Below are 27,230 nucleotides of genomic sequence, written 5' to 3'. Positions count from 1 at the left end.
TTAAACATAATTCCCAGTGACTTGGAATAATAAACACTACACTGGTCAGGACAGTGCCTGCCGTCTTTCTGGTGGGAGTTCAGGGCTCCACCAGTTCCTCTGCTGCCACAGGAGTGTGCCCACCCCAGGGAGCAGGAGCCACAAGTCCTTCACCACCGATACTTTTGCCAGGCTCGGTGGTACCCAGGAGGCCACTGGAAAGACGGGTGGGGAGTGGGTAAAGTGAACTAGGGCAGGGAGAAGAAAAACCCCCAGAAGGTAGAAGGTAAGGGAGAGACTAGGATGCCATTGGCAACGGCCTCAGGTGACACCTGAATAATAATCCGTGGAAGGACCAGGTGATCGTAATAGCCCTGTCCTGCGTGGCAGGCACTATGCTAGCAGCTCTCCCTGCCCTTCCCTATGATCCTGACAATGGCTCTTCACACAGACACGCGCTCCAGTCCTTGTTTTAAAGAAGGGGAAACAGGGCCTTAGAGAAATAACTTGACCAGAGGCATGCAGCTACGGGCCAATGTCTGAGGAAGGACATGCAGATATATACAGCACAGCTAGGTTCAAAAAGAAACTGCTTTTGCCCAAACTGAACCCTTTTTTTTTTTTCTTAAATCATCCAACCCAACAGCTGATCACACGAAGAGATACAAATCAGAAGTTTCCGGCCACAAGTGAGGTTCGTGTTTGTGCCGCCATATGGTTCTACTTTGCCTCTTCCTCTTCTCCATTAGTTATTAATGTTGAAAAAAATTGTTCAACCAGAAAAAGAAACTTGAGATGAACCCTTAAAAAAAGCACAAAAGCCAGAGCAGCTCAGACCCACGGAGTCTAACCCACGGCGCCCTTGTCTTTAAGAAGTGCACCCTTGTACCTCGGTTTTTTTAAAAATGGCCAAATGAACACATTCCATCTTTTGATCTGCCTGTTGGCCAAGAGCCCACCACCAGTGAGATAGGAATCAAAAACAGATTCTGCGTACTCGGGTGCGCTCAGAGGAAACTGCCACGCCAGAATGCTGTAGCTGCCGACGTCCAGCAGAGGGCTCTGTGACAATTTGTTCCTTCTATTTTTCCAGAAAGCCCAAAACTTTCTTAAAAAGATAAAAGAGCATTTCACGTGGCACATACACTCGTGTCAGAAACAAAATATACAGTGTGGCATTCTGTAAAAACAGCAACCTCGAAACCGAACAGGTTCAAATCCTCGGTCAGTCACTTGCTGGCTGAGTGTAACCTTCCTAAGTCTCTGGAACTGGGGGTTACAACATCCATGTCAAGGAGAAATTCACACTGTTCCATAAACCCCGAATGCCCGCTCCAGGCCCGTGTCAGGTGCAAGGGCTCAGCACGGGAAGAGATGGACATGGGCGGCCCTGCTCTGACAGCAAAGTCCAGCCACAGAGGCATCCCCAAGAGGCAAGGGTAGGCCAGGCATGGTGGCTCACGCCTGTAACCAGCACTTTGGGAGGCTGAGGACGGTGGATCACTTGAGTTCAGGAATTCAAGACCAGCCTGGCCAATGTGGCAAAACCCCATCTCTACTAAAAATATACAAAAATTAGCCAGGTGTGGTGGTGCGCGCCTATAATCCCAGCTACTCAGGAGGCTGAGGCAGGAGAATCACTTGAATCTGGGAGACAGAGGTTGCAGTGAGCCAAGTCTGTGTCACTGCATTGTAGCCTGTGTGACACAGAGAGACTCTGTCTCAAGGTAAAAAAAAAAAAAAAAGAAAGAAAAAAAAAGAGGCAGGAAGCGAACCTGCAGGAGACGACAGAAGGGGGTTGCTGTGGGGGCAAGTCAGCAGTCTAGGAGGTGGCACAGAGATGACATGTGAATAATGACCAAGGAGCCGGGCCTCCAAGACTGCAGGGAAAAATAACAGGGGCATCCCAAGAAGAGGGAAGAGCTGACATGAGGCTCTGCTGCAGAGGCCACTGAGGCAAGTGCAAGAACAGAGAGGAGCAAAGCGCGGCTGGAGTGAGACCCAGTGAGGCAGCACGCAGCACCTCCTGGGTCACTCCAAGTGTGAGGGCAGGCCCTGGCACACTGCTTTTCTTAAGAATGAAAAAAAAAAAAAAAAAAAAAAAAAAGGCCCGCTGCAGTGGCTCGCTTGAGATCAAGAGTTCAAGACTAGCCTGGGCAACAGAGCAAGACTCCGTCCCTACTAAAATAATAATAATAAAAATAGCCAGGCATGGTGGCGTGTTCCTGTAGTCCCAGCTACTCAGGAGGCTAGGGTGGGAGGATTGTTTGAACCCGGGAAGTCGAGGCTGCAGTGAGCCGTGTTTGTACCACAGTACTCCAGCCTGGGTGACAGAGTAAGAACCTGACTCAAGAAAAAAAGTGTTTACTTATGTATAATAGGTAATACATTCACATAGGTCAGAATTCAAAAAGGTACAAGAGCACATGCTGGGAAAGGCCTCCCAGTGAGGGCCTGCAAGCTGGCTGCCCTCGCCTAGGGAGATGGCCTCCAGGTCAGGATCCCTTCAGTGGGGCTCCCTTCACCGGTCTGTCCAGGTGGACACATGGCCTCCACCAGCCTATGAGAGATGCAGGAATCCCCACCCCACCACCACTACTTAGTGTAGAGAAAACACAAGCCTGCTCCCCAACTCCCCAAGGGCAGCTTCGTTACAGGGACCCCAGTTTGTCATTAGGAACATTGAGCCACGGAAGCACAGCTTCACGTAGCCGAGGCTGGAGCTTCCGACCCATTTTGCCTAATGGCTCTCTGAGCATGGCCACCTCCGCAATGAGAAGGCACCTGCACAGGCGGCAGCTTCGCACCGGGCCTGAAAGTCACACCCGGGTGGCCAAGCTTGTTTTGGATGGGAAGCAGCTGTGCTCCCAGAGACTCAGGCAAGTGGTACCCCTGAGTAACCAGAGGGAGACCTCAGGGGCTCCCGCTCACCCCAGGAAGCATCAAAACATATCTCCTTAGGATAATAGCCACGTGAGCTAGGGTATGGCGCACGTATTCGGAGGCAGGATTGAGGGCACCCCCCCACCTGTGGATGAGAAAACCCAGGCACGGGGAAGCTGCTGGCCCCGGCTGTCCCAGCCAACACGAGGTGGAGAGGAATGAGAATCTCAATTTGAGACTGACCCAGCTCTTCCAAAGACCAGGCCCCACCGGGTCAACAAGGCGAGCTGCCCCCATCCCCAGTCAGGCTCAGGGGACAGGGGAGGAAAAAAGAATAGAATTGGGGGAATTATGGGACTGTGAGGACCAAAGCTTTTTCCCCCAAGTGCCTGGTCACGGCAGACCCAAGGTGCCTGGGGTCGCCTGGGAAGGGCTGCAGGGCTGGGCTCTCCTGCCCCTCACCACAGCCCACAGCCCACAGCAGATCCGACATGTGACCTTTCCACTCTGGGCCTCGGGGACTCCTGGCGTGTGGGCAGGGGCTCAGTGCCTACTGCCCAGCAGAGCCTAGTGAGAAACTGGCCCCCCGCCTGCCAGGGCCACACACAAGAGGACACTTCCAGGTCCAGCCTCTCTCCTCTTTAAGAAGTCACTTGGCGCTGAGGGCCATATTTTTTTGTTTTGTTTTGTTTTTGAGACGAAGTCTCGCTCTGTTGCCCAGGCTGGAGTGCAGTGGCGCGATCTCGGCTCACTGCAACCTCTGCCTCCCAGGTTCAAGCGATTCTCCTGCCTCAGCCTCACGAGTAGCTGGGATTATAAGTGTGCACCACCATGCCCAGCTAATTTTTATATTTTTATAGAGATGGGGTTTCACCATGTTGGCCAGGCTGGTCTCAGGTGATCCGTCCTCCTTGCCCTCTCAAAGTGCTGGGATTACAGGCATGAGCCACCACGCCTGGCCAAGGGCCATATTCTTTAAGTGCAAGCACAGCCTGCTTTCTTCCTGTGAAGGCTGTAACTTGTAAGATGCACCAGTAATTATAACATCGCTAAGTGTACACATTAAGTGTAAGAAGCAATTTCCCAATTTTGGCAACATTAAAACGCAAGCGATGGCTGGGCACAGTGGCTCACGCCTGTAATCCCAGCACTCTGGGAGGCTGAGGTGGGCAGATCACCTGAGGTCAGGAGTTTGAGACCAACCTGGCCAACATAGTGAAACCCTGTTTCTACTAAAAATACAAAAATTAGCCGGGCGTGGTGGCGCAGGCCTGTAATCAGCTACTTGGGAGGCTGAGGCAGAATTGCTTGAACCCAGGAGGCGGAGGTTGCAGTGAGCAGAGATCGCGCCATAGCACTTCAGCCTGGGTGACAGAGCAAGACTCTGTCTCAAAATACAAAACAAAACAAAACAAACAAACAAAAAAGGTGAGCAAGCCACGCAACATAGATTTGAGATAATGGTACATACAGCACATCTGGCGGAGTAACACAGATGTTTCTAACTTAAGATTTTTTTGATTCTGCGATAGTATTCAGTAGAAGCTGTAGTTTGAATTTTGATCTTTTCCTGGGCTAGCGATGCACGGTCTGATCCTCCCTCATGACGCAGGGAGACAGCAGCTCCCACAGCTCCCCACAAGCCCTGTGATCACAAAGGTGAGCGATGACACTCTACAGCCACTGCGCGCCAGGTGCTTTCACCAAACTGTAGGCGTGTTCTGAGCACGTTTAGGGTCAGCCAGCCTAAGCCACGACGCTTGGCAGGTTAGGGGGATTAAAAGCATTTTCTACTTCCAGTGGATTTTTCGTCACGTAACCCCTTCGAGGGTGCAGCAGCATCTGTACCCGCTCATATGAGGCACACGACTCAAGGCGGGGGTTGTGGTTGGTTACCTAGGGTTTAATACAACTGAGGCTGGCCGAGAGGGCCAACATTAGGAAGCCATTTTTGACCAACAAATGATTTATTCTACTTAGAAATGAGTCTTCCACATGCCATTAACAACAAAGAGCTTTTTCAGGAAACGGTAAGTCCCCTCCATCTCTTTCTTTTCTCGGACAGGTGCCCTGACCATCCAGAGACAAATAATAAACAAAAGCAGGCCTCCTGGGCTCGCTTTCAGCCATTCATACTCCAAACCCCAAAGCTTTGCCCTCTGGAATCTCACAGCCTGGAAGGGGCCACAACGGTTTCCTAAAGAAAGGGTCAGGAAGGGGCAGAACAAAGAAGACAAATGGAAAGGAGAAATGAAAATCACTACATTTGGGTCAACCACAGGCACACACAAGGCTCCTGTTGTCCACATGTAACCTTAAGCTTCCCTGAAGGGGATGAACCAGGCCCTCGGAGCCTAATTAAATGAACCATTTCCTGGCCAGGCACACAACCCATCACCTGTGTGCAGAGACGCCAGGGTCTCTCTAAGCTCCCGGCTGCTTTTAATTAAGGACTCGTCCCTGAGAGATGAAGCACAATATACAAAACCACCTTCGAGTCACCAGAATGGAAGTCATCTTGGACTTAATGCTGAGAACTGCCTGCAGCCGGCCGGCCAGCCAGCCGGCAGGAGAAGCTGCCGCCTACAGCCAGGCGATGGCCTCAGGCTAAGGAGCACAGGGAGGCTCCCCTGACTCAGCCTTGCCCCACACCCAGCATCCTGCATGTCTATCCAGACCACCTTTCTTCCCCGTGCTCCACCTAAGTCATCCTTCAGGGTCTAATTCGGCCACGCCTGCCTCTTCCACTGCAACCTCCCAAAGCCGCGACGGCAGAGGCCGTTGCCCCGCCTCTGCTCCTGCACCCTGTGCAGGATGCGGTCTTGAGCCTCACAGGTTTGTGACATGCATGTGTCTCCCCAGGGCAGTGATGAGCTGTCTGGACGGCCTCATGCCCGGCTTGATGCTGGCAGGACTTCTGAAGCGTTGGTGGGATGGTGTGGGATGGTGGAAAACTAGGGCCACTTGGGTCAGGTTCTGATCTTTTGAAGCCCAAGCCTGCCTTGGTGGGAAGCAAGTTCTCAGCACTCTTCAGCGCCTCCCTTAAAGGAGGGACTATTCTTCGGTGAGTGGGAGACAGACCGAAACTTGACGTGGATGGCATTTCATCTTCCTGACTGCCAGCCCTGAGTTGGATGAAGATGTGCACCCACTGCGCGTGGGCTGCCGCCTGCTGTGGAGCTGCCGCTGCCCCTCGTACCCTACACAGGCTCCTCCTAAAGCCAGACCCGCAGCCTTCCCAGCATGAAGGCAAGCACGGGGTAGCTGCTGTTCTCTTCCCGGACGGTCCTCAGTCCTCAGTCCAGCTTTCTCAGTCCACATTTTTATTAAGGATTATTGGCCGGACGCAGTGGCTCATGCCTGTAATCCCAGCACTTTGGGAGGCCGAGGCAGGAGGATCACTTGAGGCCAGGAGTTCGAGACCAGCCTGACCAACACGGTGAAACCCCACCTCTAATAAAAATACAAAAAAAAAAAAAAAAAAAGAAATTAGGCACTGTGGCGAGCACCTGTAATCCCAGCTACTCAGGAGACTAAGGGAGGAGAATCGCTTGAACCTGGGAGGCGGAGGGTGCAGTGAGCCGAGATGGCGCCACTACACTCCAGCCTGGGTGACAGAGAGGACTCTGTCTCAAAAAATTAAAAAAAAAAAAGATTATCGTATTGGCTTGTATTCTTCTGTCACCTGAAATCTTTTTGGGAAAAGACCAGGTAAAAATACACAAACATAACTCATATATAAGATGATTTTTCTTCAAAGACACTGTAATTTCACAGAGGATCTCTGTCCTCTCGTTTAAGTGAAAAGATACATAGTGAAACCAAATTTTTGTTCTCGTCAACATTTTAATGAAACATTATTCAAGGGCCTGCTGTAGGTCATAATTCTCAAGAACCTATGGACAACATTAAGTGAGGACTTACTGAACTATCAAAGTTATGATTGGAATAACAGCAAAGATGTTTAGGTCTTACCATTTAAAAGGCATGTAACACACATCCTCATTTTATCATCACAGCAACCCTGCAGAAGGCAGGGGTGTTATTATCCCACATTACTGTTTACAGGTGAAAAAAAGAGGCACAGGTAGGTTAAGCAACTTGGCTATGGTCACACAGCAGGTAATTCAATGAAAGCCATGCGATCCCACCCTAAGGCCGTGCGGACTCTAGAATGACACCCGATGAGTAACCTAGCAGGCAAAATAATTCAGCTGAAAGAGTCACCAGCTGGATGGTGGCAGAGAGAAGTACTTGGCAAGATTGGGTTTTCACACAAGGTCAACGCGAATGGAACCTCTCATACCAGCCACCTACTAGGGTAGAGCAAGACCTAATTTCAGGGAGGGAAATGGGAAATGCATCCATTTCATCATCACTGGATACTAAGGGTTAGGCCTGGCCTCAGGCTTTATAAACCACATGTGTGCCAAATGTCCACGTCTAAACCTAGAGTTTAGGGTGAAAACTATGAATGGGCTACCATGGAAGTTACAAAATAAGAATGCAGGGGGGAAGCCTGAGGCTGCGCGCCACCCAAATATGGGAGGAGCCAGATGGGGCAGCATAGGAAGGGCAGTTCTTTACCACTGATCTGGGGGGATCATGATCGCCCAGAGGGACAGACCAACAGCATCGGGGTCTGTGGGTTGATATTCATCTGCACGTCGACACTGGTGGGGATGCCAGGGAAATCTCACATGTTCTGTTTAGCAGAAACGAGACACCTGAGGCAGAAAGTGACAATAAGGAGTCACACGGCCAGGCAACCATGGGCAATGGCAACGCAGGGGATATTTTAGAATCTGAAAGCCTGTGAAACACCCTCGAGTCCGAGAGGATCTGCTCCATGATGAGGAACTCCGTGACCTCCAGGGCCCACACATGGAGGTGAGCCGCAGTCATCCTGCCACACCTGCTCAGTCTCCCGATGAGCCAGGCGAGGTGCTGAGCCCTGTACTCCTCGCCCCAGGGGTCTTGATAGCCCCTTGGGAGGCGAATGACCTTTGAAGCCACAGCAGAGGCTGACCAGCTCAGAGCACGGAGCCACTGAGTCAGAGGGCGGAGGTCTGGCTTCCTCCAATAGATTCTCCAAAAATCCTCACGACCACAAGCTTCTAAACCTCAATGACCTACCATGATTCCAGTAATACTTCTGCTTCCCTTCAAGTGGGAGTGTTTGTGCCATGTTTACGTGTCTGAGTGGGGGAGCGGGTGCTGAGGCAGACTCAACAAGTCGGGTTGCTTCCCTGTTCTCAGCAGAAAAGTCACCCAGGCTGTCTGGCCACAATGTTTCACACTGTATTCCTTCCACTGGAGGGATGTCTCATCAGGTTTTGCTGTAATTTCACTGAGTCACCCATAGAAACAACCAAGCAGGGGAGACTGGAGGGGACATCTCCAGGGGGCCACATCTGAGCTGAGTTACAGAAAGTGAGGCAGGGCTGGCAGTTAGGGCAGGTCGCAAAGCAGCCCAAGGACTAAGGTGCAGACAGAGAGCATCTGTCCGTCAAAGGCAGACAGCGTGGGATGCCAAATGCTGATAGCTGCACAACTCTTTTTTTTTTTTTTTTTTTGTCACCCAGGCTGCAGTGCAATGGAGCGATCTCGAGCACCGCAACCTCCGCCTCCCAGGTTCAAGCAAGTCTCCTGCCTCAGCCTCCCGAGTAGCTGGGACTACAGGTGCTTGCCACCATGCTTGGCTAATTTTTTTATTTTTTAGTAGAGACGGGGTTTCACCATGTTGGTCAGGCTGGTCTTGAACTCCTGGACTCAAGTGATCCGCCTGCCTCGCCCTCCCGCAGTGCTGGGATTACAGGCATGAGCCACCATGCCCAGCTAGCTGCACAACTCTTGCGTGTGCTAAAAACCATTGGACTGTACACTTTAAAAGTGTAAATGTTATGTTATGTGAATTATATCTCCAGAAAGCTGTTGTTAAGAAGGTGAATCAAGAGAGGATATTTTAGGCAGAGAGAACCACATGGATCCAAGACATCACAGGTAGACATCCAGGGAACCAACAGTTTCAGAATACGAGTACGTCATGTGACCCAGAGTTAGGTTGGTAAAAGGTGACCCTGGGTGTCAGGAACCATGGGCAGTGTTGTCTTTCTCCTCACTCTCAGTCGTAGCTGTTTGACTCTTCACTCTTACTACCCAGAGCTTTTCCTACATCAAAATAAACCAAGGTAATGCAGGGACTTGCCACTGGCCTGGAAGTCAGAGCTGGTTCTGCCATGAAACGGTGCTACATGGGGCATGGGCCACGGCTCCCTGGTCTCTGCAATGGATGGTTCTCTGAGAGAGGAGCACCTTGAGGGCTGTGAGTACAGAGGGAGGAGCTCAGGGTGTCAAGAGTGGGAGAGGAAGTCTGGGCCTACCACCTTGTACCTGGTTTATTCAAGTTCTAAGATTTTGCTTAAAAAAAGGGCTGTACCAATTTTCAAAATGTTTGAAAACCACTAGATGAGATAATCAGTAAGGTTCATTTTAGTGTTGACATCCTACAAAGTTTCATAGTTCAAGACTTGAGAGTTACTCAAAAGTTTGTGTCATCCTTCCTAAAGCAAACCTTTACTAAGCAAGGTACTCTGAGGCTCAAACCAACTGTGGACTGCCCAGCTCTTCGGTTCACAGCCTTAGGACACAGACGCAAGCAGCTGAGTGAGTTATTCACAAGAAGGGGAAGAAGGAAAAGGCTTGGAACCCATAATCTTCTCCCCTGAATGCCATGTTCAAATTTAAAACTCTTAGGGAATTTCTATATTTGTAGACAGAATCCAAATTCCCTTCTCTTTTCTCTTCCAGGAGAGATTCCGAGCCCACCCCTTGCCTGCCTCCGAGACCTCAACACCATCCTGCTTACTAAAGGGAGCCCAGTTTTTCCCGCTACCCATGGCACAGGTCTTCGTCAATTTCAGTGTGCCCTTCATGAATCTGGCATGCGGTCACTGGCAGTTAAAGGGGGTGATGATGGAGAGGAGAAACCCCAGGCTCCAACTACAAAACCCTGCGGGACACGCAGGCTCCTCTGGGCTTCCCGGCCCACATTCCTGGCCTATTTCAAACATCAGGGAAGCAGACTGAGCGTGCCATGCCCTCCTCAAGTATTTTTAACCTGTTTCCAAAACCAGACACGTTCTAAGGGGGGCGACCCAGGAATTCCTCATCCAGGGCCAGTGCCTGCCAACCGCGAGATGTTGGCTTTCTAACAGCTCTGGGGAGGGAGTTGTTGTCTGCCTTTTCTGGTACGTGGGGAAGTGGGATCTCTCTCCAATTCACTTTTACGTCTCACATTTCTCATCAACCAGAGAGCAGGATCTAACTTAAAGGAAGAGTCTTCAGACCCTCCTCAATGGAAGCTCTCCAAACACTGTTCTCCGGCTTCCAACAACAACAGGAGTCCATAAGGTTCCCCAAATGAAGGACCTGGATAGATCTTGTAGGAAAAAAATCCTATGAGGACAAGGCCAAGGAAGGGGCCTGTATGCACTTCACTTGAATTATGCCTCCTGGCTCTAGGTGACAAGAGCCATCTTTTTCACCACCGGAGAGCTCAGCCTCCTACCACCTTGCCCCGATCCTGACCTGGTTCAGATTCCTCGCTAACATACTTCTCTCACCTTGTAGCACTGCTGCACATTAAACAGGAGGGAAAAGCTCTTTTGTTCATTTTCCTTAGAATGGAACCAAAATGATATTCCAGTAGCTCCATCTAAAAGCTCAAGTGGCAGCTAACAGCACGGACACCAGGGGCATCCCTTGCCAGCTTCCAATGCCATGGTGAGAGACACTCATCATGGTTTAAAAAAAGACCAGAGAGCATTTTCACAAGCAATTCCTAAGAGACTTAAATTTCCTACACATAGGCAGAATAAAAACCAAAAAGGAAAAAAAAAAAAAACTTCCCCCAAACAAAAGTGAGGGCTTTCGAGGAGACTTGCTGAGTGGGCAAACATTTTGGAAAGATGGAATTTTAAACACAAACACAAAAGGGCAAAGATTTGCAGCAGAAGAGCTATGCACACAGCCGGGAGGACTTTAATTAGGGAAAGCTTTGCAAAGCCCAGGGAGCATCAGCATCGGCAAATCTCCCCTTGGTCTCCGGAATGGAAAGAATGTGGAAACCAATGGGTGATCAAGGAGTTCGAATTTTGCCTGACACTCTTGCTGGGAATGAAGCATGCAGTCTTGTTTTTTGCCACCTTTTCAGCAGCCTCAGGTGAGCCTCTTAAAAAGGTGAAGAAGGAAGGACCACCTAGCCTGGGAGAAGCCAGGGTGGATCCTCTCCTTCCTAGGGTGCTTCCTGCAGATGGCACACAGCCAAAGCTCTTCTGGTGTTTTAAGGCAGAAACAGAATTCAGGGGAGGACTAAACAATCCCTTTAGAGCTACGTGCTGTATTTTTTGTTTGCATTTTTCCAAGTCCAGGCATTTTTCCAGGTATTTCCAATGAGAGTGAAATGGCCTGCACATAGGCTGACGACCTATAATAACATAAGAAAGTGATGTTGGCCCCCTGCTCCACCCAGAGGGGACATCTGCTTATTTGGCTTCCAGGTGGTGGGAGCAGTGGTTTTCCCCAAACAGCTAATACCCTTCAATTCTTTGCTTTCTGTATCATGAAGTTCACTGGAGTTTGGAGCACAGACTCTTTAAACCAGTAATTTAACTCTACTTTTGAGGATACCCTATGCCCCCAGCAGTTATGAGAAGGGTTGCCAAATCTTAACTCATAAGGGTGACAGGATCAGGAACAAAGGCCTGGACTCTCCACCCTTCTCCTCTGCCAAAATCTATGAGTTCAGGAAAATGGCAAGCCAGGAGTTTACTTTAGGTTCCCTCAAGAGCAGCAGCTGTTCCCACCAGGGCTGCGAAGGAATCAACAGGAACTGAGAGAACACCTGAATGGTCTGATTCAGAAAGTCCCAGCTCCCTGTGAGGTCAATAAAGAACTTTGTCTCAACAGAGGCAACAAGGCCACTGCCTCCTAGGAAAGGACTGATGTGGGCTTTTCTAGAGGCAGTCAGGCTCTTGGATCAACAGGCTTACAAGGGCACATTTCTCAGTTACGATCTTAAAATTGCAGGGAACCTGCTGATCTCTGTCCCTTACCCATCTAGAAAGTCTGAGTGGGAGCTAACAGCTGATCCTCAGCAAAACCAGAGTGTGCGCCCATCACCTGCTTTCTGGTAAGGGACCCATGTGGCCTGAATCAAAACTCAAAGCTCACTAGACACCAATTCACACGCTCTATCTAATTGGGCAGAAACCCACCTGCTCCTGCTCAGTCCCTGCCCAGCTAGTACTTTCCCACCACCCACCAGCTGTATCTCAGGCTCTGCCCACTCTAAGCTTTCCCTGGGATTTGCCTGCCAAGGGTGGGCCACGGTGTCCTCTGTGATGCTCTGCAGTGCCCATGTTCCTCACATCAGAAGCCTTGCATTCTGGCTGGGAGCGGTGGCTCACCTCTGTAATCCCAGCACTTTGGAAGGCCGAGGCAGGTAGATCACCTGAGGTCAGGAGTTGGAGACCAGCATGGCCAACATGGTGAAACCCCATCTCTACTAAAAATACAAAAAATTAGCCGGGGGTGGTGGCAGCCACCTGTAATCCAAGCTACTTGGGAGGCTGAGGCAGAAGAATTGCTTGAACCAGGGAGGCAGAGGTTGCAGTGAGCCAAGATTGTGCCATCACACTCCAGCCTGGGCAACAAGAACAAAACTCCATCTCTAAAACAAAACAAAACAAAAAGAAGCCTTGCATTCTATCCATCCTGGGTTATCTGGCTCCCATCGTGGCTATGAGCTCTTTAAAGACACAACTATTCTGTTGTCACTCTGACCCTAGTGCTTCAGCTTAGGCAGGGCCTTGCATTCATGGGGGCTCAAGTAGGCATGCACTCACTGAATGTCCGCTTCAGGCTTGACAGTGGGGATACAAAGGTGAACAAAAGAAAAGATCCCTGCCCTCCAAGAGCCAAAGCTCCTAGGATGGAACAACTCCAAGAGACAGGAGAAGCAAGGGGCATGCTGGGGGGCAGGGTGAGGGAAGTGAGGCTCCAGCAGAGGTGGGAAGATGAGCAGTTAGAGGGAGCAGAGTTGGTGTGGACATGTGTCCCAGTCAAGGAAACGGCATGTACAAAGATGCAACAAGACAGGGCACAGGCCTGGGAGTGTGCAAGACAAGGAGACAGGAGGAAGGGGCAGGGCCAGATCAAGAGCTCTTCCACCTAGATGTGTTCTCCGGGCTTGATCCCGACAATGTGGAGTCATTAAGGGACATTATCCGAAGTGCATTTTGGCAAGACTACTCTGTATGCAGAGCAGGCAGGGGATGACAGGCAGGAAGGCCTGTCTACAGGCTATTATGACACTCCAGTAATGCAGGGAGGAGCAGTAGCAATAAACATTCATTGAACTGCTCTAAAATGAGGATTGGGACATACCTTCACCCAACAGGCTGGATAAGGTGGATGGCACTCTGTAAAAAAGTGACCCCGCTTTGGGCAGGTGGAACTGCATCTCCACTGGCCTCCAGCAGCCTGAGCTGCACCCAGTGCCCCTTCTGCCTGCCTCCCTCCTGGACTCCAGCCGCAGTTCCTCCCTGTCACATGCCCTACACTTAACGCCTGCAGTGTCAAGACTCAAGAGGTTGAAGTACAAGAGGTAACAGTAGTAGGCCGGGCACGGTGGCATCACTTGAGGTCGGGAGTTTGAGACTAGCCTGGCCAACATGGTGAAATCTCGTCTCTACTAAATATACAAAAATTAGCTGGCTGTAGTGGTACACACCTGTAGTCCCAGCTACTTGGGAGGCTGAAGCAGGAGAATCGCTTGAACTGGGAAGGCAGAAGTTGCAGTGAGCCGAGATCGTACAACTGCACTCCAGCCTGGGAGACAGACTGAGACTCCATCTCAAAAAAAAAAAAAAAAAAAAAAAAAAAAAAATATGGCTGGGCGCAGTGGCTCATGCCTGTAATCTCAGCACTTTGGGAGGCCGAGGCAGGCAGATCACTTGAGGTCAGGAGTTTGAAACCAGCCTGGCCAAATTGGTAAAACCCCATCTCTACTAAAAATACAAAACTTAGCCAGGCACGGTGGTACAGGCCAGTAGTTCCAGCTATTCCAGACGCTGAGGCTGGAGAATCACTTGAACTCGGGAGGTGGAGGCTGCAGTGAGATGAGATCATGCCACTGTACTCCAGCCTGGGTGACAGAGCAAAACTCCATCTTAAAAAAAAAAAAAAGAGGTAATGGGAATAATGCTCGCTTGTCATTGCAAGATCTGAGCTCACCTCACAGTCCCTCTCCCACCTGGAAGAAGGCAGGACATTTCAGAGCCTGATCAAGCAGCATTCACCCACCTATCTGGCCAAACGGAAACGCAGGCTGCTTTTGACAAGGGACACGCACTCTCCTCCTTAAAAGGACAGCTCAGCAATCATGGGAAAGCAGTGGATTCCAGCCACTCCTGTCAGGGATTCCACCACCTTCTTTGGATGATTTGCACCAAGCATTTTCCCTACACGACTTCCTTTAATATTCACAATTGTCCTCTTTTAGAGTGAGGCAAATCCAGAATTCTCTCCATTACACAGATGAGGAAACTGAGGCCTGGAGTCTAGGTAGCTTACCGAGGGTCACCTAGATATTCAGGATGCATGCTCCCAGCCCCAGCTAACTCATGACTCCCTGACCTTAAAGACTCTGTCCATATACTGCCACCTGCCGGGACCACCAGCCCTTGAGTCCCAGGGGCTGAGGTCTCCTGAGTCACAGCTCAGCTCCAAGAGGCATCCGTCCCTTCTCATCTCTCGGTCTCAGATCACACAGCCTAGAATGTCTAATGTGGACTCCCCTCAGAATTTGGGGATAGCAGGGTTTTTGGTTCATTATCTCATATTTATTTGTGGCCATATCGACACGTGGCCAGGCACTGTGCTAGGGTCTGGGGATAGAGGTGAGCATCATGGCATCCCACAGGTGCTCAGAAGCCAGAGGGCCCTCCAGTGCTAAGAGTACAGTTACAGCACACAGCAGTGCTTTCAGTGCGTTAGATACGACGTGGAGATTTGGCTGCCCCTACAGGCAGCGTTTGGGACTAGGAAGGTCAATGAGACAGGAAAACAATGCGGGTGAAGAAGTATTAAGCCTCTTTAAAACACCTGATGTACATATCTCTACTCCCAACTGATGTTCAACACATGGCTAGAAAGAGGCAAAAAAAAAAAAAAAAAAAAAAAAAAAATCCCCTTGTATGAAGGATAATCCTTTCAGCCTGGGGCAAATCTCCTGAAGAGTTTTGTTCTGAACTAGGAGTGTTGTTTTAGCTTCCAGTCAATAGTAATTAAGAGTCCCAATATATTCCAGAAAGAGGGAGAGGGAGATTAACGATCATTAAATCTCTTCTGCATTTGGCTCCAAATCTCTTTTCGGAGGGGCCGGCTGTCAGATGCTCCCTCCAAAGCGTCCATCTGACAGCACTCCCGCCGCCACCATCTGGAACATCAATTCGAGAGCTCGCCTGAAGGTTTCAATTACATAAAAGGCAATGGGCCCACTAGGACCCGAGAGTCTGGAGCTTCACAAGCGCTGCTCACACCCCCTCTCCTGTACACAAAGCCTCTAGAATTTGGTTGGCAGTCATTTGCAAAGGGACTCATTTTGGTGGGGGCATGGGGCTGGCCAGCCCCTTGGCAAGGCCTCTCTCAGGCAGGCTCTGTGCGTGCTATGACTGACAGGGTCTCTAATGAACCTTAATTGTGAGCTCGACAGGCCCAGGAAGGCAGCCACAGATGTGGCAAAGGGCAACCGCAAACCGTCTGATTAGTGAATAAGAAGTGTCCGGCCCAGTGAGGGCCAATGACCCAAAAAAGGAGGAGGGCGGGACTATTCCTCCCCCACGCATCCCTTCTAAAGCTCTGAAGCTTCTTTATGTAAGCAATGCAAAGCCTCTGGGTGCACTGGAACCCAACGCACCCCTCCCCCCGGCACTACTGCTTGGCAGCTGGCAGCTGGGATGTTGGGGTCTTGTGCTTGTTACCACGGATGCTTCCGTCTCCATCAGCAGTGCACCTTTAACCACAGGAGGCCAGAACAGAACGCCCTTTCAACGTGGGAAGGGGGAAGCTACCCACTACGGAGACTGAGTAACTTCTTGCCGGTGCTAAGAATTGTGAAGACAGCTGCATTCAGAGTCAGCCATCCTCTGGTGACCTGCAGTGACAAGGAGAAAGCTACTCCTGGGGCAGCTTTGGGCACAAACAGCGTGACGGAGAAGACAGGCTTTGCAGACGGGTAGATCCCAACTCTGCTCCTTACTAATTAGCTGTGAGGCTTGGACCAACTCATGAAACCTCACTTGGTTTCCTCATCTGTAAAATGGGCATAAAAGATCAACCTTGTGGTGTGCAGTTTAAATAAGCAAAGGGTCTGGAACAGTACCTGGCACACGATAGTTATCTCTTAAAACCCAGGAGAATAGCAGAGTATTTTGCGCAAGTTTGACATGACCTCAGAACTCCATGCAGACAGCTACTACAAGCCAGGTACTATGCTAGAAGCTTTACACCCCCCATCTCTCATTCTTGAAGTTAGTGTCATTATGCCCATCTCACAGATGAGGAAACTGAGGCTCAGTGGTCACACAGCTAAGACGTGGTAAAGACAAGAGCTGAACAGGATTGTGCCTTTCGATTTCAAGGCACTCCACTATCAACTTCAATGCTCCTAACCAAGCATTTCAGGCATCCTCAGACTAACAGCCTAGAAACACCTAACCAAGAATTTTGTAGAATTTGAATTCCCAAATACACCAAAACAGGCTTCTCTGGCCTGGCATATAAAGGTGTGGTAGGGGGCACTAAATGGCCAATCTGTTTCCAAGGAAGTCTGCAAAACAAATGAGGACTCCACTTCCAGCCTTGGTCTGCTTCTTGGCTAGTGGCACCTCACAAGCATTTTCTGCATCAGGGTCATGAACAGGTAGCAGCAGGTGAGCTGCTAAAATAGCCTCCCCACCAGAAAGCAGTCCCAGGAGAGGCCCAGAGATACAGAACAGAGGCCCATCACTGGGAGGTTGTGTAGGACCCTCACACATAGACTGGGGGGCTCTCAAGCTGAGGAAAAGTGTACCTGGGGGGAGACTAGAGATGTAGGTTCAAGAAGGGGACAAGAGATTCAGAGGAAAGAGGAGCAAGAGGTGAGCAGTGCTGATAAGGAAGAGGGTAAATGGCAAGGAAGCTGGGAAACCGACAGAAAGGATCCTGAGGACCCAGGTTTCACAGGTGACCTGGCACCTCTGGAAGGCTGAGGATTGAGGGGTCGATGACCTGGGAGGCTGCAAGGCTGGCTTGTCCTTGGACACTGAGATCAACCTAAGACTCCTTCCTGCCGCCTTAGACCATCCAGCCACGCTCTTGTCTAGCTTTCTCTCCCAGGGCTTCCGAAGACTTTCCCAATGATAACCGGGGTCAGCTCCTCATTCAGGGAGCAGAAGCAGGAAGAAAAGTGCCTAGCAAGCAATCAGGAAGAGGAGGGGGAGAGACCCTCATCAGGGCGAACTGTGCAGCTGGTGTCAGATGACCCTTCTCTCTGCAGAATGGAAACCAGCCAGCCAAAGTCTGGAGGCTCACCTTCTGACCTCCATGACTCGCCTTTGGGTGGGGGGCCATGGCGTTTTCAGCTTCCCATTCGGGGATCCTCACCTTGACAAGTTCTCATGACTATCTACAAGGCCTCAATGGAGGGCCTCTTAATCTCCTTCCTCAGTTAAATAAGCCAAGTCCTTGCAAACGTGCACTGGGTTATAAAATGCCCCACTGTGGGAGCCAAGGCTGGGACTTGGTTCACCTGTGAAAACTCAGCCCAAAAGGCTGCCCAGGGCATCAGGGCACAGCCTCTAGGCTGGCGGAACCCAGGAGTGAGCCAATCGGCCCTAGGAAGCCAACAAAGGCAGTAAAGGCACCAGCTGGCATCAATTAAGTGCCTGTCTTCCACTCACATCTGCAGTTTACACGCACCCCAAATCCTCACAACCGTCTCATGAATTCGGCTTTTGGAAACTGTGGGAGATGAAGTGCCTTGTCCAAGGTCTCAAAGCTGGAAGGTGACCAGGCCAGGATTCAAGTCCTAGTGAGCCTTCTCTTCTGGCTCTAGTGAGCCACCCAGGGACAAAGACTGTGGACTGGAGTATCTGCTGGAGGCCCCTGCCGGCTCTGTTCTCTCCACTTATTTACCAGATGGGGCAGCTCATAGGCCTGAGAGAAACTGAGGTCTCTTCTGCCAGCAAAAGGGGAGCCTGAAAGTGGTGACATCAACAGAAGGGTATCCATGGTGATGTTCTTTTAGTTCTAGGCAACAGACCTCCAGTTCTGAGAGACTGAGAGACCATCAGGCCTGCACTTCGCAGAGTGGGGGCCCGAGACCCAAAGACCTGCAATTCCCAAAGCAAGTTAGTGGCAGACTCAAAGCCACAGCCCAGGTCTCCTGACTTCCAGTAAGATTTGCCAAGGCACCTTCTTAATGGACATAGTGCTTCCTTTTCATCTACCTTTGTCCCTCCTATTGAAGCAGCAGGAAGTTTCCTGAAGCAGTTCTCTATTTGCACAAATAGATAAATAATTCCAAAAAAGCTATGTTTCCTTCTACCCCATTTTACCAAACACTTATGAAAATAAAAGGTTTGGCTAATATCACACTTAGGGCCATTGTCAAAACAGGGTGTAGAATCCAGGCCATTTAGTGTGTAGGTTATGATCCTTCCCAGGAAAACAATGTTTCCCAAAGCACATTCCTTGAACGTGAGTTGGGATTACAGGTTCAGTTCTTTTTTTATTAACTGCGGGACTTCTCAGAGCCTTTAATATGCCAACATGGGTGATGATGCTCTTAATGGATAATGGAGTCTGATTATCCAGACTCTGGATTTCTCCCAGTCAATCGCTGCCCTTTATCCCTCAAGAGACTCAATGCCAAGGTGAGGGGATCCACTTCATTAGAAAGTCACAAAATGTGCAGGTCACAGTCCAACAAGAAACGAATCCACCCACCAAGCAGAAGGAACAGTCATCCGTGAAGGAGGCTTTTCCAGCCATCCCATCTCGGTTTATTTTGCACTTCTAACTACTAGTGAGGACCAAAGTTTCACATATTAGGCGTTTGTGTTTCTTCCTCTGTGAATTGCCTATGTAGCCAGCTCTTTCTTCTAACAAAGTATTCCTACTTTTCCTATTGATGGAGGCAATGCCATGTGGTAGTTAAGAGCCCCGGAGTCAGGTTGTCTGGGTTCAAAGCTTAGCTCCACCATCATACTTGGTGACCCTGGATAAACTGCTGGAGGCCCTGCTTCTTCATCTGTCCAATGGGGACGACAACTCTAATAGCCTCAGCAGGTGTTCTCAGATTTAAAGAGAGAAGTGTTTTGCCAAAAGGTACAAATGCTTTTCAGAGTGTGTTCCTTGCTTTTTAATTTTGTGTAAACTTCTAAGTTAAATTTGCAGGCAGTCAAAGCTATCATTTCGGCACTGGCTTATGCACCTTCTAAAGGCCTCTTCCATCTCAAGATCAAATACTGATGTTTGCTCTCTGGGTCTTTCATGTTCGTTTAATAGTTAATTCTTCAGTCCATGAGAAATACGCAATATGACTACATGCTGTTGCAATAGAGTTTTAGTGTGTTTTCCTTCAAAAGTATTAGCTGTTTCAACACATTTATCGAACAATTATTTTTCTCCCAAATAGGAATACCACTTGTGATTGTTCTAAGTTCTTCCATTACTGAGTCTGTTTCTGAGAATTCTGACTGATTTGCTTCCGCCACTCAGCCTGGAGCTCTGCAGCTGTCTTCACGCACTGCCTGCTTGCCTCTTAGGTGACTGCCTTTAAATTAAATGTACCAAAATCAGCCTGTGCTCCAGCATAAATCAGTTAGAACAGATAAGATGCCAGGGGAGATGAAGGGACAAGAGCCCATTTGTAACAGCAAAAGGAGATGCCACCTAGAAATAAGCTCCCTTACTGAACCATCCCGTTGGTTCTTGCAGTGCACTGCTTTTTCCAAAATTTTTACATTTGTTTTAACTGAAAGTATAGTGATATACTACTTGTGTCTGGGCAGGATGCTTTCAAAATAGCACTTTCCCCCCAAACACACACAATGCAAAGTGTGTATGGGTGGGGGGTGGTGGGGGGCTGCAATAGGAAGCTTTGCCTCTGCCCCACTGTTCCAACTGAGCCCGGGTTCCCCACAGCCCAGCCGGTTGAAGGGAGCGGCGGCTCCTCTGCTGGTCAAGCTCTGGAGGAACATCGCCTGCCCAGAGCTCCACACCAGCAGTGGCAGGAAGAGAAGTTCAAGTCCTTTTCCCTTAGGTACTTCCATGGTGACCATTCTTCCCAGGCCCTCATTATAAATTTCCTTTACATTTTCACTTTTAAAAGATTATTTAGCTTTGGCAGGACATTTAAGAAATGGCATACTATAATATTTTCATTTGTAAGGCTGTAATTCAGTGGAAAATACTGACTGGAATCAAGAGGTGGGCTTGACACCTCTTCCCCGCAACCCCACGGCACGCATCACCTATCAGGTCAGAGACTCACTGCCCTCCTCCATTCCTCAGTTTCCTCCCACTCACTTCACAGAATGGCTATGAAGACAGATAAGGTCCTGGATGAAGCGTATTAATAATGAGACCCATCTGTCAGTACTTGCTGACATCTGATGGAGATCCATTAAAAGTTACTTATTTTGGCCAGGCACAGTGGCTCACACCTATAATCCCAGAACTTTGGGAGGCCAACGTGGAAGGACTGCTTGAGTGTGGAAGGACTGCTTGAGTTCAGAAGTTTGAGACCAACCTGGGCAACATGGTGAGACCCCCGTCTCTATTTTCTATGTTTAATTTAAAAAGGTGAAAAAAATTTTTTTCCATGTAATTGAAAAGTATTTTATAGGGAATGAAAGAGGGAAGAGTCAAATTGTTAATCTGAGACCAAACAAAAAATACTTTCTGTTTTGAAATTTGTATTCTCTGAAAAATAACCAAAGCTTACTGCGTGGCTATCTTAAAGATGATGGGAGAGCATCAATTTTCAAAATAGTTGGCTTTGGAGAAATTCAAGCCCCTTCCCCTAATGGAAAATCAACCATTACTGTTCTAGGACAGCTCAGGACTGGTGGATATATCGTTGCAGTCTCCTGGAATCAGTCTTTGCTCCCCAAGGAACACACACACAAAATAAAGCCAATGGCCCTACTAATCTCTTTGGTTCATTTCCTTTCTCTTGCACTCCTCTCTTTCATTCATTCCACCGTAATTGTCTGGATTGCCTTTACAGAAGGCAATTAATCGCATTCTTAATTGGATAAAATGAGGAACCATTATGCTGCATGTAACAGAACTCATCAGAATCTGAAATCACTTCTGGCCAAATCTATGAGGGAGCTGGTCAGGTAAGAGCACCCCAGGAAGCCCCACTTCCTCTTTCTAAGCAAATCATGCCATTTCTTCCTGGTGGAGAAGGGCTGCCTGGCTGCCACCTGGACACAAATCAGAGGCTGCACTACTAGGTGGCAGGTCCTCAGGTTGATAACAGGCCGGGGTCATGAAGGGCCACCATCCTCCGGAGAGGCCAGGATGGGCAGGAAACGCCAGCTTGGCACCCACCGTCCAGAGCATGCCTCCTGCTCTCACTGCCTCAGTCCCCACAGCTGCCGCCCATTCACAGAGCAAAAGGCTCACGTGAAAAGACTCACCACAATTTTCCAAGGAATGGAGTTTATTAAAATACTGCTGGAGGCTTTTGGCTGGAATGTTTTTTCTCCTTGTAAAACGGGAACTATAGCAGTGTTGTCTATAGGAAAGCTCAGAATACGCTCAGAAACATCAGTCACAACAGAGACTATGTAGGGGCTGGTGCATATTACCAGTGATTCCATCCATTCCGCGGCTGCTGCTCCAGAGACAACATTCGGCTCAGAGGAGAAAACTTCCAGGCAGACCCTAAGATGGGTAGGAGAGAGGAAGCCAAGTTTCCCCACCCTTAACATAAACCCACGGGGAACTTTGGTGGAAAAAGCATTTTTTTAATGTTAAAATGTCTTGCATGTGGGCATGTTATGGATTGGAATACAATTTATTTTTTAATTTTTTTCTTACGAGATGGGGTCTAGTTATGTTGCCCAGGCTGGTCTTAAACTCTGGGTTCAAGCGATCCTTCCACCTCAGCCTCCCAAGTAGTTGTAACTTCAGATGAATGCCACATTTCCAGAGAGAAAACAATTTTTAAATAAGACAAAACATACAATGCTCTCCTTGAGGCAGGGACCTGTGGATTTTCCCCTAAAACCCCAAAAATGTGTATTTGCTCTTCTTTCTTCCTCTATTGACATGAGTACTTTGGGGAAAGAATGAGAAGCGCCAAGGCACAAGTCACTGAGAAACCGGTTAAAAGGTGGCGAGCAATGGCTTGCAGAAGTGGACATTTACTGATAGCTGGGCATGACCATTAAAGAGCCTCTAACATCTTTATGAGCAAGCAAAAACAAATAAGCACAGCTGCCAGTTATCCTGTTCAACAGATGTATAGCGTGCAAAGCTGACCACAGCCAGGTCCTCCTTCCAGAAATTAATTCCCCATAAAATGTCAGCTCCATAGAGCAAGGCTTTTCATCTGGTTCTCCACGAAAACCCCGGCACCTAGAATAGTGTCTGGTGCATGGATGGTGCATTTAATAAATGTTTGCAGAAAGAATAACTCAGTTCTGCAGCTCTTGCTACTCATCCTCAGAGCTTATTCACTGGTCAATGACCAATGGCCTGAGAGAATCCAACTAGGGTCATTCTTTTCGGGGATCAAGCTGAAGAATCCTTGCATTTTGACCCGTGGAGGAGAAGGCAAGGAATAAAGGCTGCACTTCTTCCCAGAATTAAACACAGTGCCTGACTTCCAGGAGGTGCTCAATAAATGTCGACTGAATCCATTACCTTTTCACTTACTTCAGCTGAGACCCTTTTAGAAAGGCAAAAACTTAAAAACAAAACAGGGTCTCATTCTCTCACCCAAACTGGAGTGTAGTGGGGTGATCATAGCTCACTGCAGCTTTGACCTCCTGGGCTCAAGTGATCTTCCCACCCCAGCTTCCTGGGTAGCTGGGACCACAGGCGCATGCCACCATGCCCAAAACATTTTTTAATTTTTAGTAGAGATGGAGTCTCCCTATGTTGCCCAGGCTGGTCTCAAACTCCTGAGCTCAAGCAATCCTCCCACCTTGGCCTCCCAAAGTGCTGGGATTATAAGTGTGAGCCACCAGGCCCAGCTTAAGTGAAGACATTTTAAATGTTGTCTTTGAAATAAAAGACGAAAAATGCTGGTCTGAGATTGTTTGAATGACAAGGCTAAAGGGGAAGCTAGGGAAGAAGAAAATGTAAGCCTGCTTACTCTATTAACACAGATAAAGCAGATCCTATCTGGCCTTCAAGATCCCCAAAGGCAGGGGTAGTCATCTTGGGTCCCAGGCCCAGTGCAGCTTCATCACCTGGGGGACAAAACTGAGTTTTGCTTCACTCCACACAGCTGTCCCTGGAAAAATGATTTCCAGATTTCATTGCTTTAACTATTAAAGACTGAAAACTGAGCAGCACTGCTTAGCAGACATCAGATATTCTGCTAATCAATCATATTAATGAACTATTGACTAATAGTATCATCCTTAACGTCACCAGTCAATTACAAATGTGTGTGAGCTGGCTCCATGGGCTGTTCACGGAGAGCAGGTTTTTGGAAACGTAAGCAGCGGGTCTCCACTCACTCGTTCACTAAGGCTCGAATGTGGACACGTCCCCCAAGCACTCAGACTTCTCATCTGTCAAATCACACTCCCTGCAGACATCATGCTGCCCTGATGGGGGTGGCGATGCGGGGGTGACAGGGATAATTTCAAAGCATGGCTACCGCTGAGGCTGGCAGTGTGAATACCTGTGCCCAGCTGGCTCTATTTCTAGAGGGCTGCTCTGGCTACTTAAAAAGAAGAATATGCTGAAAACAGTTAACCTATGAAGTTATCAACTCCCCGGTAAAAAATCAGGATGTCTCTTCCACCTTTACCTCACTGGCCTGGATACTTTCCCAGCCCTGATGTCTTCCCCTTGATAGAGTAAAGTCTGGGGACACCCAAGAGCTGAGCCTTAGGACGACTGTAAGAAAGAAAGAAGTGAAGGAACTAAAAACATGAAGTGACCAATGTTTGCAAGCAGAGACTTTCTTGCCTAGCTAAACAGATTCACGGCTATTTTTGGTTTGCTCTTAAAAAGGCAAAGGATGGAAGGCCTGCTGGGTGCCAATATGCAGAAACAAACTCCTTCCTCAGCTCAGGGCTCAAAATACACCCCAGCTGAGACATTTCTGCTCTTGCTGCCAGTGTGCAGAGTAAGGCCATAGAAGGGCCAAGTTTATGAAGCCAAGGGAACATCTTCACATCATATGATTCTTGGCCCTCATGGATGTGTGGGTATTTCTGAAACAGCTTAACAATGGATTTCAGCTGGATTCACTCTAGCACAATGGGATTAATATGTAATAAAATGATGTTTTGGCCATCTGCAAAGGAAGGTCATTTCCCACCAATCAGAGCAGGCCTCATAATCCCAAGGCAGCAAAAACGCTCTGATGCTGGGAAGAAAAAAGAAAGCTGACCTGGCATGATAAATTGGGCTGCCTTGGCCTGGCTGCCAAGCATCCCTCACATTTCTCTTTAATACCACTCTGTAATCAGACCATGGTGGACTGGATCCATTCCCCCACAGTTCCCTGGCCCTGCCATCTTAAGCGAGGCCATTCCCTTCATGGGGAATGCTGGCAAATCCTAACATTCTCGTCCGTCTTAAAACTGGAGACTTTTCTTGAAAACAACAATCTCCCCCCGTTCATTATCTTGGGCAGGTGAGCAGGGAGGAATGACTGCTGTTTGCATGGAGCAGCAGTGCATTAGCTACTTTCAAAACATCTGACTGATCCCAGATTACACGAGACAAAGGCCTGGATCCTTTGCCTTTAGACAGGTGCATAATAGTGTGAATTTTCTGAAACTACCGCTTTGGGAAGAAACTAAAACTGCATGTGAACTTCAATGCTACAACAGTATACTCAGCACAGACCAATCCTTACAGAATAAAAGCATTTCGTAAGTTCAGTTAAACAGGAAAAAAGAAACACTGTCATTCCCAGAGAACACTGGCAGTGATGAAAATAAAACATTCAAAGAAGAAACCTCCAGGATCAGTCACAGGATCCAGTACAAAGCCAGCGCACTGCCCCTTATATGAGCATCGCACGTAGCGAGGAGTTCAAAGCCAGGCCATCAATCAGAAAGTGGCTTCTGAAGCATGTCAATATAGTTTTTTTTTCAGTAGAGATGGGTTTTCGCCATGTTGGCCAGGCTGGTCTCGAACTCCTGGCCTCAAGTTATCCACCTGCCTTGGCCTCCCAAAGTGCTGGGATTACAGGCATGGGCCGCCGCGCCTGGCCAATGCATGTCAATATAGTTTTAATGAGGCATGCATTACCAGATCCTAATTTGTTGAAAAGTCATGCTCCATTTCCATTTTGACATTCCTCATACTTCAATTAAAAAATTAATGAGAACACCGTTTCCCCAACCCACTCTGGACGATGGGAATCCACTCTGGCCTCTTGTTCAGCCTCTGAGGTAGACAAGGCCCCAGGTGGCCTCCACACAGCCGGTGAAGGGAGCTGGCGCCTCTCAGGCCGTCCCCTGAGGCAGTGGAGGAAAGAGAACCACTAATCATAAATGGCCTGGTTCCGAGAAGGGTTTTTTTGCCCCGTGTCTAGTTCTTGCTTTTAAATTATGTGAATTTAACATTATTCTCCATAATATACCTATGTGTTAACATTTTAGATTACTAATGAATTTAATTAACAGTTTCTCTCCCAACAGGCAAAACTGACACAGCACATAGACACGCCACATTTACTCTGTTGCTTTCAGCGTGACTAACCCAAAGGAACCTGGCAAGCAGGAGAAACCAGACCTCCCGGCGCTCCCAAGCCACATCCCTATCCTGGCTTCTTCCCCATAGAGTCTAAATCATCTAAAGGAGGTGAGGTGGCCATATGTACCTTACAGGGGTGTTGTATGACTTTGAAGAAACAATAAACAACACAAACAGAAGTCCCCAGCTTAGTCCCGGGCACACGGCAGGTATTCAACACGTCAGCTGTCCACCTCAACCTCAGCCCACCTCCACCAGCTCTAGCATACATTCTACAGAAGACAAAGTTAAAAACAGAAAAGTAGGATTGCCTGAGGTCAGCAGTTCGAGACCAGCCTGGGCAACATAGGGAGAACCAGTCTCTATGCAAAATAAAACATTTTTAAAAATTGGCCAGATGTGGTGGTGGGCGCCTGTTGTCTTAGCTGCTTGCAAGGCTGAGGCAGAAGATCATTTGAGCCCAGGAGTTTAGGAGGCTGCATTGAGCTTTGGTTGCACCACTACACTCCAGCCTGGGTGACAGAGCAAGACCCTGTCTCAAAAAAAAAAAAAAAAAAGTATGCTCTGACAGTAATCTATAGAATGTCACACACTACACCATATATCAGTGGTAGATACGGCCTGGCACTTCAACCTGTGTCCAAGTACCATCCTGCAACTAAGCCTCAGAGGTGATCTCTCTCATTATCTGCCTATGGCGAAAGACAGCTCTTGATACTCTCCTTCATTCACCATCAATGCTGCAATTTCCCTGTTGAGCCCAGGGAAAACCCGCACGGGCAGCAAGGGAGCCAGTTGACCAGGTTTTCATAAAAGCAGCTACATGCACATCCCTGAAAGAGAGAGTGATGAGGGAGTCCCGGAGAAAAGACACAGCTGTAGTAAAACACTTCAGTTGCCATAAGAACAAAACAGCCTATTAAACACCAGGAAGGGTCTAATGAGAAAAATTTGCTCATCATTTCCTACTTCTATGTTTGGCTTATTTCTAAAATACAGTAATAACTAAATTGGCAAACTAAATTTAAACTCAGCCAAGCATGCTTTCATGCTGAGTTTAGAGGAAAAACAAGCCCCTGCAGCTGACCAAATTAAAGGCAGATCACACCTTCAACTTTTGCCCACCTCTTCCACGTAGGATCAATCATAGATTTCTGACCAAGAAAAATGCAAAGCCATTAAAGCACTTCCCAGACCACATTCTGTAGTCCTACCTCATAGGACTGATGAGAGTTTAAATATGGCTGCGCATGAGGCACTGCATACAAGTTCAGCAGTCAGTGGGCTGATGGTGACCATTCTCACCACATCAAGTCCAAGGTCTCCTCACTTTCAAGGATACCTCCTACCTATCC

The 27,230-nt window shown here is 48.7% G+C and overlaps 1 protein-coding gene and 1 long non-coding RNA gene across 6 annotated transcripts in view; one reads left to right on the top strand and one right to left on the bottom strand.

Moving 5' to 3' along the window:
* Nucleotides 1–27,230, bottom strand: part of CAPZB (capping actin protein of muscle Z-line subunit beta) — a 146,761-nt gene that overhangs the window by 51,693 nt on the left and 67,838 nt on the right. The window lies entirely within an intron of this gene.
* On the top strand, nucleotides 18,240–26,267 carry LOC107970275 (uncharacterized). The gene is made up of 4 exons (XR_008546893.2): nucleotides 18,240–18,362; nucleotides 19,607–19,736; nucleotides 20,621–20,734; nucleotides 25,821–26,267. It is a non-coding gene; the product is annotated as an uncharacterized LOC107970275 (long non-coding RNA).

This window comes from Pan troglodytes, chromosome 1 (assembly GCF_028858775.2).
Source record: "Pan troglodytes isolate AG18354 chromosome 1, NHGRI_mPanTro3-v2.0_pri, whole genome shotgun sequence".
NCBI classification, from domain to species: Eukaryota; Metazoa; Chordata; class Mammalia; order Primates; family Hominidae; genus Pan; species Pan troglodytes.
This window is presented reverse-complemented; position numbering and strand designations above follow the sequence as displayed.